Raw genomic sequence first — 15,261 nt, 5'->3', positions numbered from 1 at the left:
GGTGCAAACCCCCAAATGGAAAGAAACCCCCTAGCCATACCCAGCCTACTGCCAAGGTGTCTGGTACCCTCATGGCTGCCATGGGGACAGCCTGAGAGGTAAGGGGGGAGGTACCACAGGATGTGGAATCTAGGCCTTGCTAGCAGGGCTGTTGTGAGTAGGGTCTCCACCCCCATTGGTTTGGCCCATATGGCAGCTGGAATTAGGTAGGGGCATCTCATGGTGCAGGAGATATCTGGGAAAGGGATGCCTCTGCATCCCATAATAAGGCCATACCTATTGTGCACCTACATCGTCCCAGGACCCTTACATGGTGTCATCTCTATTCCTTACAACTCCATTAGCAGCTTGGTTCCACATCCGAAAGTTGGCATAGCAATTCTTGCTTGCTAAGTACAGACTCAGTGATACACAATCTCAAGGCATTCTTCACCTTATATTCTATGGAGCTGGGTCCCAAGTAACACCACTCATGTAGACAACAATGTGAATGGTGTCCTCTGGAGTTGTGCAAAGCAGTAGACTTGCCGGGCAGAAAAGAATTTCTGTCCCCGTTTTATGGATACACAAACTTAGGTTGCCTAGGAGGTTACCTAGCTAGTAAGCATCAGAGGTCTGATGAGTCAAACTCATGAGTCTGATGTCAGAAGCTGTTCTCTTTTGACTCCATCCCTCTCTCAGCCCACTCCCCATGCCAGCCCACCCTGGGAGGATGGATGAGGATGTTATGTTAATGGCATCTGTCATATCCCTGACTTATCATGACACATCCACGATGAGCCAGATGCCAGCTGATGGGCAAACGTGAGTGATGGAAAACAAGCATGTGAGTGATGAAGTCGGCTCTTGCCAGGAGATGAGGATGAAAAATCTCTTGACCAAACCCCATGTCTGAAGCTGCCAGTTCCCAATACCAGATAGACAGTCACCATCCTGCTGTAGGAGGCTGGGGACCGGGACAACCCCAGTTCCCCTGAGAAGCACCCTTACCAGAGGCTGAAGGTGAAGGGAGGACTCAGCTTCCACCTGTGGCCAGTTCCACCCTGGGAGATGGACTCCTTGATGGACTCCTGGCTATGGGACTGTCTCTGAGCTTTTGAGGTATCATTGTTACTGCTCCACAGCTGCCCAGCTTGGGCTGGACCCAACCTTAAGACATTTGTGGCCAGGCACGGTGGCTCACGCCTGTAATCCCAGCACTTTGGGAGGCTGAGGGAGGCAGATCACTTGAGGTCAGGAGTTCAAGACCAGCCTGGCAAACATGGCGAAACCCTGTCTCTACTAAAAATACGAAAAAATTAGCCGGGCGTGGTGGCATGTGCTACTTGGGAGGCTCAAGTGAGAGAATCGCTTGAACCCAGGAGGCAGAGGTTGCAGTGAGCTGAGATCATGCCATTGCACTCCAGCCTGAATGACAGAGGGAGACTCTGTCTCAAAAAAAAAAAAAAAAAAAAAAAAGACATTTGTGGACTACAGGGGCGGACCCTACAATGAAATGCAGGCCCCCAAAGCTTGGGCCAGGGGTGTGGGGAGTGAAGTGAACTCTTTCAGAGGCATTTAGCTTGGTCACACTGAGTCCAAACCTGGGTCTTCTCTGAGCTCATCATTTCTCTTCTCTCTTAACATCGATTGCTTTACCTAGAAAACAGCCTGACAATGGGGTTGTGAACATCCCTTGGTCCCTTGAGTTATCATAGAGGACAAGGGCATGGTCTCTAGAGTCAGACAGACTGGGTTTAGACTCCCACTCTATCACTTGCTTGGTGACTTTGGGAATATTATCTAACCTCTTTGTGCCCTCTGTGCCTCAGTTTCTTCATCCATAAAATGGGAATAATAGTAGGACCCACCCCACAGAATTATCATAAAAGACCAGACATGGTGGCTCATATCACTTTGGGAGGCCAAGGTGGGTGGATCATTTGAGGTCAGGAGTTCGAGACCAGCCTGGTCAACATGGCAAAACCTGGTCTCTCCTAAAAATACAAAAATTAGCTGGGCATGGTGGTGAGCACCTGTAATCCCAGCTACTCGGGAGGCTGAGGCAGGAGAATCGCTTGAACCTGGGAGGCAGAGGTTGCAGTGAGCTGAGATTGTACCACAGCACTCCAGCCTAGGTAACAGAGTGAGACCCTGTCTCAAGAAAAAAAAAAAAAAAAAAAAGAAGTGTCATGAAGATTAGAACTATCCAGCACTGCACATAGTGAATCATTCTACACTGTGAGTATACAAAAAGGCTACAAATGAAGGCTCCTATGATGTTTACTATTATTCTTACCATGCAGCAGGATACTGTACTTGGGACTGTCAGTGTGGTGAGGAAACAAAGACCTGGTCCTTGCCTTCCTGGAACATGGGCCAGTGGTGGGAGGGGTGACATATTTAAAGCACTTAGCATGGTGTCTGACCCTGGGGACTCAATACATCGTGGCTGTTACTGCTATTGTGAATGGGTGCCAGGCCCCTTGTCACCTCTAATCCACTCAACTTCTGTGAGAGGCCAGAAGTTCTGTCCCCCTTGTCACAAATAAGACACTAAAACTCTAAGAGGGCAATTAGGGAAGAGGGAGGATGTTGTCTCTACCCTTTGCTTTGGTTACTGGTCATTTGTGGCACCAGCTACAGCCAAATCATTCTCCCTTGCTAGTTGCCTCCCTGAGTCACTACCCAGCCATCAGCAACAATTTTTTGGGAGGGGTTGGAAAATGCAGGGAAGAGAAAGGATCTGTGTTTGAATCAATAATCCCATTACGAATCTGTCACCCATGAATGTGTTTTACTTTTGTAATACGCTTGTGTATTTTGGGCTTACCCTGAGGGGTAAACCTTATTTTTCCTTGTGCTGGACAGTTCTCTTGAGAGAGTCTTGGGATGTGCCCTCCCCAAAGTCTTGCTCTCACCTCCTCCCGTCATCAGACATGGGACCAGATATTCGGTTCCCTTTGTTCAGTAAAGAGGCTCATGCTGGGAGGAAAACAGGAGGGATTTTGACTCACATTTAACCTACACACACTGAACATTTATTAATTCCTGGACGTTTTGCATTGTCTCAGTGAATCCTTCCAACTACCCTGAAAGGTGTGTATTATTTTTTCAAATGAGGAAGCAACTTTGGAGAGGCTGGGTGACCTCCCCAGCAATACACAGCTGCCCAGGGCCGAGCTGGAGTCCAAGTCCACTGCATTCTGATTTTCTTAAAGATGGAACCAGAGCCTCAAGCAGAGAAAGGGATCCTGGATAGAGGGAGGTGAACCCTGTCCCCAAAATGCTTGAGCTACCATGGCCCGTGGAGAATGGGAGGGAAGAAAGAAAGGGGGTCCTCAGAGGGCTTGGGAAGGGCTACCCAGGTCCAGGCTGCGGGGCATCCCCAAAACCCAGGACTGCTAAGAGCATCTCACCTCAAACACCTGGGCCTGTTTTTTTTTCTTCTAGTTTTCCAAGTGCCCAAGGAGTCACCTGTGCTCTTAGAGTTTTCTTGGAGGGCCTGGAGGAGTGGGAGGGAAGGAACAGGCTCTTGGTAATGCCTCCAGCAGCCTTGTAGAAGGCCTTCTGTCAGTCATGTTCAAGGTGCCCCTTGTAGCTCAGCTGAGGGTCTCATCCCAGCAGAATATTACCTATCAGGTTTTAGCTGCCCACAGTCCCTACATCACGACTCCCTCAGCGTTACCCCTTCCTTAGCCTCTCAAGGAAAAAGCAAGACATCAGCACACATCTTTGTCTCTCCTGCCAAGTTCAGCTTCGGGCAGTGTGGAACAATGGAAAGACGCAGCCATACATGACTGTCCATCACCACCTGGCTGGCCACCTCGGGCTCTGTCTCAGGTTCCCCTTCAGGCTCAGATGGTGGGGGTGCCACCATCCTGATGCCCTGAGAGGGCATGTGTTCTGTTTCACAGCCCCCCCACGAGACTGTTGTAAGACAATCTGTTTGAGTATTTATTCCTTCAACAAATATTTCTTGAGCACCTACTATGTGTCAGCTACTATTCTTGGTGGGAATACAGTGGGGTGAAAGAAAGCAAAGCCCTTGTTGTCATGGGATTTATGTTCTGCTTGTGGGGTACAGTTCACAAACAGGCAAGGACATAAGCAAGACCATTTAAGAAGGTGAAAAGTGCTAAGGAGGAAATCAAGCTGCATGAGTGACTGCAGGAGGGGCCTCTTTTGTTTGTTTGTTTGTTTTTGAGACGGAGTCTCACTCTGTTGCCCAGGCTGGAGTGCAGTAGAGCAATCTCAGCTCACTGCAACCTCCGCCTCCTGGGTTCAAGCGATTCACCTGCCTCAGCCTCCCAAGTGGCTGGGATTACGGGTGTGTGCCACCACGCCCGGCTAATTGAGGGGCCTCTTTTGGATGCAGGGCAGGAGGGGCCTTTCTGAGGAGTTAGCATTTGGGCAGAGACCTGGGTGGGGAGAAGAAGCCAATCTTGGGGGATACAGGGGCAGGGGGTGGGGTTAGAGGGTCTGCATGTGTGCATGTCCTGGGGGTCAACCACGTAGGTGTCTCTGAGGACCAGTAAGGAGGTAACAGAGGCTAGAGGGAAAGGCAGAAAAGCTCATTGGGGTTCATAAACCGGGCCTCCTGGGCCAGGGCAAGGACTTTGAATGTTATCCCCAGTGGGAGAGAGAGAAAGCTATTGGTAGTTGTAAAACAGGGAGGCCAGCGAGGAGACTCACAATGTGGTCCAGGCAAGAGCCAGCAGGGGATGGCTTCAGGGTGGAGGGTGGCAGTGGAGATGGAGAGAAGAGATGGCCTTGGGATTTACACAGAAGAAATTTGAAAGTACCCAGTGATCTCCCAAGGCAGAGTATGATTCTGATAGTCTGTAGCTCAGAGGCCTTGGAACCAGAAGTCTTTTTGAAAACCACTTCTGTGTTCTCCCAATAGAGTCCCAGCAGCCTCCATGTCAGCTTCTCCTGGGTCGAGGGCCCTGTAGCCTCTCTTCTGACTCCTGGAAGTTTGGCTTCCATCTCTCTGTCAAAATCAGGGTCAAAGCTAGGATCACACGATGAACAGTCGGCGCCCACAGCAGCCATTACTATTAAGCTATTAAGCTGTTGTAAATGTGTGGAAAGGCAGGTGGGTGTGAGGAAGGCAGAGAGCACATGACCTTGAAGGTGTCTTCCCCCAAAGACCCAGAAAGCAGGTGGGGGCCAGGGGCCATGGCCATGGGGCATCTAGTCAAGGAAAGGAAAGGGATGTGGGCTGCAGAGGCACCACCAGGATCTGATCCCAAGAAGACATTTCCAGATTCCGTACTTATTGGCTTTCTGAGGTGTGCAGCTTGGCCCTTCTATTTAAATGACCTTGGGAAAGTTACTTCATTCTTTGAACTTCCATTTTCTCAAGCAAAAAATGGGAACGTAAGGCCTACTTTAGAGGGTTGTTGTGAGGATCGCATGAAACAATGTAAAGTCTTATAATGGACAGTGATTATTTTTTGGGCTGTTCTACATTTCAGTTTGATTCCTATTTAGGGAAGTTCCCCAACTTACAAGTCCTAGTGGAAGACAGAGTTTTTGTGTGTGTTTTGTTGTTGTTGCTGGTTTTTTTTTTTTTTTTTTTTTTTTTTGAGACGGAGTCTCGCTCTGCCGCTCAGGCTGGAGTGCAGTGGCCGGATCTCAGCTCACTGCAAGCTCCGCCTCCCAGGTTCACACCATTCTCCTGCCTCAGCCTCCCGAGTAGCTGGGACTACAGGCGCCCGCCACGTCGCCCGGCTAGTTTTTTGTATTTTTTAGTAGAGACGGGGTTTCACCATGTTAGCCAGGATGGTCTCGATCTCCTGACCTTGTGATCCGCCTGTCTCGGCCTCCCAAAGTGCTGGGATTACAGGCTTGAGCCACCGTGCCCGGCCTCTTTCTTTGTTTTTTGAGACAGAGTCTAGCTCTGTCACCCAGGGTAGAGTGCAGTGGTGCCATCTTGGCTCACTGCAACCTCCGCCTCCCAGGTTCAAGCAATTCTCCTGCCTCAGTCTCTCAAGTAGCTGGGATTACAGGAAAGCACCACCATGCCCGGCTAATTTTTGTATTTTTAGTAGAGATGGGGTTTCACCCTATTGGCTAGGCTGGTCTCAAACTCCTGACCTCAGGTTATCTGCCCACCTCGGCCTCCTAAAATGCTGGGATTACAGGCTTGAGCCACCGCGCCTGGCCACTACTCAGTATCTTTCTAGTAAATCCCCTTTTTGGTGAAATCAGAGTTGATCATAACCCAGACTTAAAATTATTACAAGATGTGAATGTGGTACCTAACCCTACTGTCCACCACAATCTAAGCTGGGGATGTTAATTTCTCTAAATAATCTAATTTGGGCCACATTTGAGCTGTGATTAGCATGGGATTATAAAGAGAAAGGTTTTGGATAGAGATCTCTTTGTAAATTCTGGCTCTATGGGTATGACTGTCATCCCAATTTCCATCCTCTCCTTCCTTCTTAGTATGAGAACCCTATTTTTTTTTCAGTGGTACTATCCCTAGATAAAAGACCACACTTCCCAGCTTCCTTCATCCTAGAAGACTCTAAGACATTTGGCACACACCATTTTTGCTCTTTTCACCTTTCTTCTGGCTTCCTTTCTGAAACACGGACATTATGGCTAGTATTCCAGCAGCCGTTTTGGATGTGAGGTGACCTTGAAGATGGAAGCCAACATTACAGCAGAAAGAAGGAAGGAGTCTGGGTGCCTAAAAACCCATGAGCCACCATATCAGCCCAGGACTGCCCCAATGAGCTCAGCGTTTAAGCCGCTGGTCTCCGATCTCTGTTACTAGAGGCCACGAGTGATTCCTCAGTGATACCATGGAGAAACTTTTGAAATCAAACATTTTGACCTGCTGGAAAATGGAAGGGTTGCTGTCATAGCAGAGATCTAGTTTGTCCCCAAGTCCTAACAGCTAGAAATCTTTCTTGGATCTGTCTCTCCTCTCCAGCCTCATAAAACTCGATACTCGCTTCATCCTCTTCTCTTCCCTGCCATCTAGATGTCCTTCTCCCATGTCTTGAGTGGTGGCCCCTAGAATAGCTTTGGCAGTGGTCTAGGTACAACCAACTTTGGCTTTGCTACTGGGAAGCTCTTTACTGTTTCGCTTTGGGTTTTTTTCCATAATGCCCAGTATTCTCTGCACAGAAAAAGCTGAGGACGGAGGCTGGACTCGACTCCGGACCAGACTGAAGACTGGCTGAAACAGAGAAGGGATTAAAGCACCCTCCCATAAGACACACCCACCAGTGCACCATGACAGTTAACCGTAGCCATGGCAACACCTAGAAGTCACCACTCTTTTTCTAGAAATTTCTGAATAACTTACCCCTTAATTTGCATGCAATTTGAAGTAGGTATAAATGTGACTGCGGACCTGCCCTGGAGCTGCTATTCTCAACACACTGCCTGTGAGTTAGTCCTGCTCTGCAGAGGCAGTCACAGAGCTGCAACACTGCCATCTCAATAAAGCTGTTTTCAGCAGGGTGCGGTGGCTCATACTTGTAATCCCAGCATTTTGGGAGGCCAAGGCAGGCGGATCGCCTGAAGTCAGGATTTCGAGACCAACCTGGCCAACATGGTGAAACCCCGTCTCTACTAAAAATACACAAATTAGCCGGGCGTGGTGGTGGGCGCCTGTAGTCCCAGCTACTCAGGAGACTGAGGCAGAGAATTGTTTGAACCTGGGAGGCGGAGGCTACGGTGAGCCGAGATCATGCCACTGCACTCCAGCCTGGGCAACAGACTGAGACTCTGTCTCAGAAAAAACAAAAACAAAAACAAAAAACCTTCCCAGGCAGAGCCCCGATTTGGGGGCTCCCTTGCCCTGCAGCAGGGTTACAGCCACAGTTCTAATCCTGCCTCTAGTACTTGTGGTGTCCTGTGGGGCGAGTCTTTTTCTCTGTCCATCAGTTCTTTCATCTGTAAAGTGGGGATAGTGATGCCTGTCCTGGCTTTCTTAGAGGGCTCTCAGAAAAGTGTTCCAAAGATGGTGAAGGATTGTGCAGATGTCTGGTCATCTGTTTCTTGTTTATAAATGATAACTCAGAGTATATCAACCATCTCATTTACAAGCTTTATTTTTTCTGTGTTATACTTGTCCACAATTGCGACTCATCTTCCTACATTTCTTATTCTTCAGTCTTTTGAAGATCCACCTGAAGATTTATTCCTGTTGACTTGGTATTCTACTCTCTGTCATTTACATATGACTAGCATTGATCTGTTGAGATTTACAACTACGTCTAGCAATCTCAGCTAACGTTTATTGAGTGCTTACTATGTGCCAGGCATTTTGGTCAACGCTGTACACAGATTATCATATTTAAAACTCACAAAAAACCATCAGGTGGATGCTTCTATTTTCTCCTTTTTACAGATGAGGAAACTGAGTTACAGCATGGTTAGAGTCAGGCAGCTAGTGAAGTTGTGTAGTCAGTATTTGAATTCAGGGAATGAGGTTTTGTGGCAAACAGTTTGGGGACTCTAAGGAAGCAGCAGCTGGGACACAAGCTGGGGAGTGCAAGTGGCTTATCAGGGAGGGGTGACACCGGTGAAAGGTGAAGAGGAGGAAGCAGGACTGGGCAGAAGAAGCCTCAAACTGCAGTGTACATCTGGCCGTCTCAGCCAACCTAACGGAGCTCAGAGCAAAGGCTGTCCATTAGAGGAGTTTGAGCTGGGCAGAAATGGCCAGATCCTGTGTCACTCTGGAGCTCGCTGCAGTGGAGTTCAGAGGGGCTACAGCTAGAGGCCATCTACTAACTGCACTCTTGCACCTGAATAGCAAGTTCTTTCTTAAGGGACATCCAAGCAGTATAAAGCCATAGTGTTACAGAAAAGCATCCTGATCCAGACCCCAAGAGAGTGTGAGTCCATATGGTAAAGTGAAACAAGTTTATTAAGAAAGTAAAGGAATAGGCTGGGCATGGTGGCTCATGACTGTAATCCCAGCACTTTGGGAGGCTGAGGCAGGTGGATCATTTGACCCTGTTCTTTGTGTTCTAAGTGACTTCATCTCTCAGGCCATAGTTGGTTGGTTCAGGGATGGGTCCCTGACCGAGGTCTCCCCACAATTTCTTGGGATTTCTGGATTTGAGACAGATTTGGGTTTAGTCTGTTGCTGATGTTGGAGAAGATATAACACAACAATCCTGAGATTTGTCAGCAACCACTTTTTCTGCCTCTGAAGAAAGTCCATGGCCAGAGCATCAGGATGATATGAAGGAGTTGGCCAACATGGGAGTCCCCTCTCCAGGCACTCCTTTGGCTCAAGTTCACCTTCCTGCCCTGGCCAAAGTTGCACTGTAATGCTCCAGCCTTCCCATCAGTTCATCGTGGGTTTCTGTCACTCTATCAATTAAAGAAGATCTTAACTAAGACACTCTGCCTGTTATGTTACAAATCCCATTTTAGAGAATAAGGGTCGGACAGGGTATGTAGCTTGGCTAATGCCACAGAGAAGTGAGTGGCAGAGATGAGGTTTGAGTGCAGGCCCAGGACACTGCAAAAGCCATGCTCCTTGTGGCCTTCCCCAAAAGAACTCAAATGTGGTTGGCCAACCTGTTACCTTACCAGACGCACAGTTCCCAGACTGGTGATGAGGATGCTAAAGAGCAGCAGTCTTGGTGCTGACCCTACTCCATGGCCATGTAGAAGCCTCATCTGAACTCGCCTCTTTTGGTCAAACCCATCCAGCCTCTGGAGTGAAGCCTCACCTCAGTGGTCCCCCCAAACCTCTTCTTTCCAGAGCCCCTTTGTTTTCAGCCCTGGCTGGGCCCTGGGCTTCTAGATGCCCATCCCAAGGGTCACTGCCCTCTCTATTCCAAGGCCTCAACCTGGGATGCAGCACCCTCCTGCCCCTTTCCCATGGGCTCACTGGTTTCGAACTTCTGCCTCTTCCCACAGGGTGCTTCTTGTGCATGGTTTGTCTCCTAGGCCTCCTTCTGTCCTCTCCTTCTGTCATCCTTGCCCCACTGCTAGGCCTTTCTCCTTCCCCTTCTTCCTTAGCCCCAAGGGTGCTTCCAATAATTCCAGGGGCCACCAATGGCTCAGAGCCTTCCAGGCCCCTCTACTCCATCCCACTTCTTGACCTAGGTTTACCTCTTCCCATTCCCCAGCCTGCGGGGCTCAGACAAGACCCAGCCTCAGTTACTCCCAGATGCCCCTGCTACACCCAAGTTCCCTGCCAGCGGTTGGTTAGGGGCAAACACGAATTAGAAAGGCTGGGCTCAGTGGCTCATCCCTATAATTCCACTACTTTGGGAGGCCGACACAGGCCAATCACTTGAGGTCAGGAGTTCGAGACCAGCCTGGCCAACATGGTGAAGCCTCATCTCTACTAAAAATACAAAAATTAGCCAGACATGGTGGAAGGCACCTGTAATCCCAGCTACTTGGGAGGCTGAGGCAAGAGAATCATTTGAATCCAGAGCACGGAGGTTGCAGTGAGCCGAGATCATACCACTGCACTCCAGCCTGGGCAGAAAAAAAAAAAAAAAAAAAAAAAAAGACTTAGACGAATCACCAAGATTCTGAAAAGTGCCTTGTCAGGAAAACCTCATTCCAACATACCTTTATTATTATTATACAAGTAATACATGTTCATGGTGAAAAATAAGAAAATATTGATAAATAAAAAGAAAAACATTGAAATCATCCAGAGATAACTGCCATTAATATTTTGGTTTACCTGTTGCTTGGCAGCTTTCTAAACATGTAAGTACTTGTATTCCCAAAAATGGGGAGCCAGGCGCAGTGGCTCACACCTGTAATCCCAGCTACGCAGGAGGCTGAGGCAAGAGGATCACTTGAGCCCACGAGTTTGAGACAAGCCTGGGCAGCATAGTGAGACCTTGTTTCTATTTTTTAAAAAGTGATCCTTCGGTATACTGTTTTGTAAACTTTCTTCCTCCCTGAATACATTGTAATATATCCCAAACGTCTTCTACCCCTCTCTGATACACCTTTACTAAATGTCTGTGGGTGTTCCCTGACTCAAGCTCAAGTCCTTTCCACTGAAGGCCAACAGAGCCCACCTATAGAATCACCTATTGCTCTCAATGCCTCGCCAAACCCTGGCACTGGGATGGGTCCATGGGGGGATTATGCCGGGGCCTCTGCCTCATTGCACTCAGTGACTGGCCAGGGACAGAGCACAGAAGCCTGTGGGTGGCAAAGGGCAAGACTGGGAGGTGGGGTGCAAATGGCCATGTTCTGGGGGGACTTGGGGTGGGAGAGAAGATGGCAAGGCTGGTAGGGTGGAGGTGGAGGGCCAGGGCCAAGGTCTCAGGAAAGGGGCATCTGGGAAGACTGCCCAGAACACTGTTATGAGCATGAAGACAGGCCGGCATTACTTGGCAAGGTGTTAGGGGGAGGAAGAGAGGGCTCCCGAGGAAGGCCTGTAACGTGAACAAAGGTGGAGAAAGGGCTCCCTTAACCTCTTCGCTTCTGTTTTTCCTTCTGTAAAATGGGAATCTCTTTTGAGAACCTGCTCTGCAGTGAGACTGAGAGGACCTAGGGACATGATGGAAATGAAGCATGCAGACAGGCTCTGGCGCGCTGTGCGTGCTGGGTCTTTCCGCCTTTCCTTCTGGGTCTTTCCGCCTTTCCTTCTTCCGGATCTCCTCCAGGCCAGGATCACCCACAAGGGCCAGGCGCGGTGGCTCACATTTGTAATCCCAGCACTTTGGGAGGCCGAGGCGGGTGTATCACCTGAGGTCAGGAATTTGAGACCAGCCTGGCCAATATGGTGAAACCCCATTTTTACTAAAAATACAAAAAATTAGCTGGATGTGGTAGCACATGCCTGTAGTCCCAGCTACTCGGGAGGCTGATTCTCCTCCTCAGGAGGAGAATTGCTTGAACCTGGGAATCGGAGGTTGCAGTGAGCCGAGATCAAGCCATTGCACTCCAACCTGGGTGACAGAGCAAAACTCTGTCTCCAAAAAAATAAAAAAGAAAAGAAAAGATCACCCACAAGGCAGCGTGGTGTAGTGGTTAATGACACTGGCTCTTAAATTACACAGTCCTGGGCTCAATTCCCCCGTTTACCACCTGCTAGCTGTGTGACCTGGCAACTTAGCTTTCACCATGCCTCCGTTTCCCCTTTTTAATATGGGCCATGCAGGGAAAACTTCCTAGAGGAGGCAACAGGGGGCCTGAACTACGAAGCTAGAATGATCACTGACCTGCAGCAGTGAGGCCCCAGCTCCTTTGCCTGTGACCATCACCTCCCAACGCTTTTCCACCAAATCTTAGGCTTAGGACACCCCTCTGGAAAAATCCCACCCTGCCCACCATCTCCTCATGTTTTCTTTCTTTCTTTTTTTTTTTTGAGACGGAGTCTCGCTTTGTCACCCAGGCTAGAGTGCAGTGGCCGGATCTCAGCTCACTGCAAGCTCCGCCTCCCAGGTTCACGCCATTCTCCTGCCTCAGCCTCCCACGTAGCTGGGACTACAGGCACCCGCCACGTCGCCCGGCTAGTTTTTTGTATGTTTTAGTAGAGACGGCGTTTCACGGTGTTAGCCAGGATGGTCTCGATCTCCTTACCTCGTGATCCGCCCGTCTCTGCCTCCCAAAGTGCTGGGATTACAGGCTTGAGCCACCGCGCCCGGCCATGTTTTCTTTCTTTCTTTCTTTCTTTCTTCCTTCCTTCCTTTCTTTCTTTCTTTCTTTCTTTCTTTCTTTCTTTCTTTCTTTCTTTCTTTCTTTCTTTCTTTCTTTCTTTCTCTTTCTTTCTTTCTTTCTTTCTCTCTTCCTTCCTTCCTTCCTTCCTTCCTTCCTTTCTTTTTTCTTTCTTTCTTTCTTTCTTTCTTTCTTTCTTTCTTTCTTTCTTTCTTTCTTTCTCTGTCTTACTCTTTCTTTTCTTTCTCTCTCCTTTCTTTCTCTGTCTCTTTCTTTCTCTTTCTCTCTTTCCTTCCTTCCTTCCTCCTTCCCTCCCTTCTTTCTTTTCTTTCTTCCTTTCTTCCTTTCTTTTTTTTTTTTTTGATGGAGTTTTGCTCTTGTCGCCCTGATTAGAGTCCAGTGGCACACTCTGGGCTCACTGCAACCTCTGCCTCCCAGGTTCAAGTGATTCTCCTACCTCAGCCTCCAAGTTGCTGGGATTACAGGCACGCGCCACCAGGCCCAGTTAATTTTTGTAGTTTTAGTAGAGACAAGGCTTCACTATGTTGGCCAGGCTGGTCTTGAATTTCTGACCTCAGGTGGTCTGCCCGCTTCGGCCTCCCAAAGTGCTGGGATTACAGGCGTGGGCCACTGCGCCCGGTCATCCTCATGTTTTCTTTTAGCCATCCTGGGAAGACGTTGGGAAGAAGGTCACCCACTCTCACACAGCCACAGCCCAATTTTCTCTTGAAAATCACTACTAGAATCACCATTTGTCATAGTCCAAGGGTCAGGGAGAGAGTCTGGGGGAAGAATTTGACGAAGGTGGGCAGGAAACCCCCTCCCTCCCGTCTGAGCCCTGCTGGGGGGAAGGACTGTGGTAGGCGCAGAGGGGAGGAGGCCAACCGAATGCAGAAACCCAGCCAGGGAAAGGTTTAGCCCCACAATCCAATTCCACTTAATATCCCATAATAGAATGCTGTCAACATGAGTTTCCTGTTCAAGTGGATTTGTCAGGAAGCCTGGGGAGGTCAGAGGTGTATTCCGGCCCTCCTGGTGTGGGGGCTCCAGTAGGATATGTGTGGTGGGGGTTACTCGGGCACAAGGGCCCCCTCCTCACCCTCTCCCCTCGGCAGGCCAAACAGGCTCTCAGGAAGGGGTTTGTCACACTTGTCTGTACCGAGGCCTCATGAATCTGTGATGCCTCACAGAGGGCCCTGGAGCCTCCTGAGGGAGCGTGTGTCTCCTTTGAGAAGTGTCCAGCCACCAAGGCAGAGAGCAGGCTATTCATGTGAGGGGATCCAGACCTTGAGCAGAAGGTGGGGAGGGGTTCCCAGTTCGGGGGAGGGTATGCAGGAGGAGCCACAGGGCCAAACTTGAGGCAACCTTGTGGGGCAAGGGGCTGCTTAGGGAGAACCCTGAAGATCTGGGGTGGCCTCAGCCCCCACGAGTGACAACTCAGGGGGTGACCCCACGTAGTTACTCAAACTGGCTGCTGCCTGCTCCCTCTGCCCCCCTGGCGGGCCCATTGCTAGGCGTCCTTCCTCCCAGGGACAGAGGCCCAACTTCCCTAGGGTCCTTCAGTGCTGAGCTGACTAAGAATCCTTTCAGGGGAAACTCCAGTGAGAGCTTGTGATCGAGCAGTCCCCATGGATCAGACACAGTGCTGGGCCTTCCATATGCTGCTGCCTCATCAAATTCCATGGAGCTAGGCCAGGGAGCAGCAGTGGGGGTCAAGGCTGAGGAGAAGGGCTGTGTGAGGACAGGAGCCGTTATTATCCTCATTTTCCCCAAGTAATAGGGGCTCAGGGGGTTTAAGAAATAAAACTAGGACCAGGCGTGGTGGCTGACGCCTCTAGCCTCTAATCCCAGCACTCTGGGAGGCCGAGGCCAGTGTATCACTTGAGCCCAGGAGTTTGAGACTAGCCTGGGCAACATAGCAAGATCCCATCTCTACCAAAAAAAAAAAAAAAAGAGAGAATAGACGGGCATGGTGATGCACACCTGTAGTCCCAGCTACTCGGGAGGCTGAGGCAGGAAGATCACTTGAGCCCAGGAGTTTGAGGCTGCAGTGAGCTATGATTGAGTCACTGCACACCAGCCTGGGCAACAGAGTGAGGCTCTGTCTCTAAAAAATACACTTTAAATAAATAAATAGAAACAAATCAAGACCTCACATAGTAGGAGAGGGCACTGGGACAAGCACGAAGTTCTGTATGACCCCAAAGCCGGTGAGGGGGAGATGGGGAGATGAATGAAGACTCGGTGAGAGCCTTCAGAAACCGAGCCTGTGCCTGGGCTTGGAGAGCGGATGTTGGGTGCATCTTCCTGTAAGTATCCAGGAGGGTGTGGGGCAAAAGTTGCGAGGATGAGGTCAGGCCTTGGCTCCTCTGGGGCCTGCGGGTGGGTGAGACCAGAGGAGGGGGGAATGGGCCTGGGGCCGAGAAGGGCAGGGCTGGGCCTCCAGCTCTTTTGTGAGCCATTTTAATTCGTGTAAATGAGGGTTTTTAATTTGTTATTCTGGGTTTTATTTCTATTACCATCTCATTTGCCTCTAAACCCTATTCTGCCCCTGCCTGGACCGAATTCCATTTGATGCATTAGGACTAATTCTCCTCCCAAAGGGTTAGATGTTTTCTCCCCACACAAAAGTCGCTTATTTTGGATAAAGAGACGATTAGA

This window comes from Macaca mulatta, chromosome 7, assembly GCF_049350105.2.
Source record: "Macaca mulatta isolate MMU2019108-1 chromosome 7, T2T-MMU8v2.0, whole genome shotgun sequence".
Taxonomy (NCBI): Eukaryota; Metazoa; Chordata; class Mammalia; order Primates; family Cercopithecidae; genus Macaca; species Macaca mulatta.
Note: the sequence above shows the minus strand (reverse complement) of the source record.